The sequence below is a fragment of the Schistosoma mansoni genome, assembly GCF_000237925.1.
Source record: "Schistosoma mansoni, WGS project CABG00000000 data, supercontig 0156, strain Puerto Rico, whole genome shotgun sequence".
NCBI lineage: Eukaryota > Metazoa > Platyhelminthes > Trematoda > Strigeidida > Schistosomatidae > Schistosoma > Schistosoma mansoni.
Genome location: NW_017386050.1, coordinates 536,596 through 541,195, shown reverse-complemented (window position 1 = coordinate 541,195; position 4,600 = coordinate 536,596).

The window sequence follows — 4,600 nt, the reverse complement described above, 5'->3', positions numbered from 1 at the left end:
AAGTGGCCAGGTGATCTTCTTATTTGGAAATCTTAGGTGATAGATAAAAGCTCCGCAGAAGGGTAGTATATTTGAGATAACAAATTAAAGAGAGCTAATATACACAGATTTTAATTATTAGGAGAATGGAACAGATTTAGATCAAAGGGGAAAGATTTGGTAAATCGAAAGAAATTTCACTTCCCCAAAGGTTTATTTTTATAGGTGGTGTAGTGAATGAGAACACGAGTGTGTCAACCGAATGTATTTAAGCACAAATTACAATCTGATAACCATACAGTAAACAGTTAATTTGCAAAATAACAATCAATTGTCTCAATCTTGACTGTTTTTTCTGCAAATATCAGTCCATATTCTCTGATCTCATTGTTCATGTATTTTCATACCGATTGCGCTTCGTTATTGTTCTTTTCTTAAAGATCTTCTGCCAAAATACATTCTATGCCTGACCCTCACCATATACTACTTATGCGGATATAAGTAATCCACACCATAGTAGAATAATTATACATAGTCCTAATAAACTACCTCTCATTATTACCTAACTAAATTACTATGAAAATAAACATTAACTCATGAAAGCACTTAAATGAGTAAAGTGTATAACTTCATGTACATATTGATATGTACAAATAAGAGTAAATTTAGATCATCTTAGTAGTGATACATTTATTGTCCACAAAAGTGTAAATGGTACGGGAATATATATTCAAAAACATATTAGCCGAATTTATCCACAACGTTTTAGATGTTCACTAGGTATGTTTTACACTGAACTTCCAATCACTTTTCTATTCCTTTATTGAGTGAATGTTGTACATCAGAGTGTAATTTCGATTAAAGTGTTATTTCAAGTCCTAATGTTTAGTGTTTGTGTTCTTTTTGCGTCACCCTCCATCGGCATGTTCAAGATAGACAGATGTAAATAAATCCAGACCCTTGAACTTAAATCTTTAAGAAAAATGACACTTTAATGTCCAGCATTCATTCACTAAATAAACGAGAAAATGAGTGAAAGTGGTAGGTATCACCCATTTAGTGAATATTGGAAATATTATTACGAATCATACTAACTAATTTTACATTTCAGGCGTTAGGAAAAGTGACAGCATTTCTTTTCTATTCTGAATACATGTTATTTGATCCTAATCCCTATCAGTTCCTTAATTTGAAGAACTATGCATTAAAAGGGTTACAACATGTTAAACGAATTAACTGACTATTGTTAGACGAGCTTTTTGAAGGCTGTTGAAGGTATTCTCAAGCAAAGTGTGGCACATAATAGAACATTGTTTATAAGTCATATTTGCAATGATGTTGAATAGATGCACTAGTGATTGATTTATGGCTTCGAATATGCAACATATTGCCGGTGTCATTGGAATACAATTCAAATTAATGTTAACTTTGAATTCAGATTAGCTCTCATTTTACTACTATTGTAAAATAAACTGGTAACCTTTGGTTCAATCTACACACTTTATCATCCTTAGTAGTGGACACTGCTGTGATGGGCGAAGCGGCCATCCAGTGCTTCCAGTTATTCAAGGTGGTCTAACATCGGTCGGTTCATGATTTCAACAAAATTTAACAATCTCCACAACCCCATACTGTACATATTAATCGTTTATGACATTATTTTCGGTTATTCTTAACCAGCAAAGAAAAGACGTGATTTTTACATCAAAACATGACAATTTTTAACCAAATAAACAGTATTCTTTAATCAGCTTCGATTTGGTGGAATTACAGTTACTGTGTGAAAACATTAAGATGTTTGGTATTTACTAGTACTAAAACCCAAGGTTTATCCATTGGATGCTTCTGCATACTAGTTTTGGTATTTCCACTCAGACGTGAATCCAATGAACATTAGTCAATGATGTGTTTGGCTCTCAACTACTGGGTAGTATCACTAGCCCTCACATAGAGATCATGATTCAAAGCTGAGTATAGAAATCTGTATTTGATGAATAAGTTATATCACCAGTAGTCATCTCTTCAAATGTCAATAAGTTATCCAATGCATTACTGATTTATGACAGTCACTAACTTGTCCAACACATATGATGTATATTAGCATCTGTAAGTGGTTTGCATTTTTTTCAGTGTTAATATTAAAACTTCTCAATCCGTCTAATGATAAGAAAAACAATATTATGAGCGATTTCTTTGTGTTTCGTAACTCTAAACTTACCGAGCTTTGTCAGAATTTTCGAAAACCGTTCAGTATGAAGAGAAGCTAGATGAGGGAAAATTTCGATGGTGAATCTACTTTTGACAACCTTATTTCAAAATATTGAAAGAAAATTACTGAATAATGTATAATGCATAGATTAATGTTAAACATAAAAACATTCTTCGAAGTTTGTGTTGCTACTTTTATCGAAAGCAGTAATATCCACATTGCAAAGCTTTATTTTAGTGAATAAATTTAGTCATTTCGTAGTGTGACTGTACCAGAAGCTCTTAAATTTAGTAGTGGAGTCAAGGAGTCTTTTTTAGTAGCAATTATTTGATTTATTGATATGACATCGTTCATGAGTTATTTATCCAGTTTACCATGATCAGTTGATCACAGCCGGAATTTGTATAGGTACAGTTAAATGGTTTATTTGAGTCGGTCATATCCAACATAGAACTTGACAATTGTATGGATCTCTCCAAGTTTCTATGCCCCATTAGCATGAAAAAAGTGAATTACTTCAAGATGAGGCTTGAAGTAATAGAAGTCTTAAGAGTAGGAGTAGGAAGGATTGGGTATAGAAAGAGAAAAAAAGGTATAGGGAGATCTTAGGACTCGAATTCTAAAGGAATGAGCACACTCTTACATCGCAAACAATTCCGAGCCATGTTACGCAAGGTCTCCAACCACTATTTCTGATAATCACATAGACTCTAATCAGATAGTCTATATCCATTAGCGGATCTCAGTTCAATTGTCAGTGACTGTATAAACTGGTGCCACGTATTGAATCTGTCACCCATAGCTGTTTTCTAACCAAGCCTTACACCCGACAATATCACCTGTCGAGGGAGGCAGTGATTGGATATATGAAACACATGTCCCAACCACCCCTCTTGATGAATATTCACCTCATACTTTATTAAAGTATGAGGGAATAAATCTGAATGAAACGTAAAACTTTAATAGAAAACTTGTTAGACAAATGTTTAGAAGAAATATAAGTTGATAGAAGAAATACTTCCGTTCAATTAACTTTAGATCTTGGTTCCATACAAATAGTATATAGATTTTATACTTGAGTAATAATTTAATTCCAATCAAACTTACTTACTTACTTACTTACGCCTGTTATCCTTCATGGAGAAGAATAAGCCGCTCACCAGTGCTCTCCATCCAATTCCGCCCTGGAAAATCCTTTCCAGTTGTTTACAGTTCCTATCCATTCTTTTTATGTCTGCTTCCACTTCCCGACATTGTGTATTATTTGATCGCCCACTTTTCCCTTCACCTCCATGATCCCAAGTAAGCGCTTGCTTTTGATGCTGTTTGATTATTTCCTCAATGTGTGTTCTATCCACATCCAAAGTCTTTTCCTAATTTCCTCTTCAATTGAAAGTTGATTTGTTCTCTCCCACAATAGGTTGTTGTTGATAGTATCTGGTCAACGGACATTACGTAGACAGGCGGAGTTATAAAGATCCGGTGGGAAGGAAATATGTCCTCGATAAATTTGTAATTTTTTCACCGTCCGGAAGGGAATATTTATCGAAATGCGCATCGCTCTTATTTTGTCAGTCTTCTCTTTCTGCACAGCTGTTGAAAGGTAAATAACGTCGATTTCTGTTTATCATCCAATTCCAGATCTCAAGTTATTAGGTCTTTTTTTAATATAATTGACCTCTCTGAAATACTATATGCACATCAAAACCGTTAGGTCAAAGCCGCTTGCAAAACAATTAACTAGTGGTATATATATTACTCACAAGTAGTCACATTTTCTTTACATAAAAAATACCACACACAGCTGAAGTTAAATTTTTTAAAGCAAAATTACAGACGACTTCTTCATACAAACACACTTGTTGGATGAAAAGAAATTCTTCATGATACTCAATGGCCCTCATCTCTCACATTTATTTGTCGGGTTCGAAATTTCTTGGATCCACACGGAAACATATAATGACATACCCAGTCTACATGTTTATAATAAAACAGAAGGTAGGCTCAGGTACTCACTGACAATTACTATATGAGGTTTAGAGAAATTTAACGGAAAAATTTAAATTTCGGTTTGCAGAAACGTTATATTTTATTTAGTTCCTGTTTAAATAGATGGTCTTTCTTAAATTGAGCATGCTATTTACTGAAGTCAGTCTCTGTTGAAATTACGTCTCTAAGTTCAATCAGTTTCTTGGAACACAACTAGCCCAACTATTTTCCAAACTTCTTATATAGCTAGGTAAGCAATAAATCCTCCTACTGAAAAGTAGACGGATCCAGAGTCACTAAGAATGATAGTGTGGAAGAATATCCACCTAAGAAATAGTGAACAGTAATCGTTCCGCATCGGGAATAAACTGAAAAATCTAGCTTCAATATATTCATTTTTGAACATCAAGTCGTAATTAAATA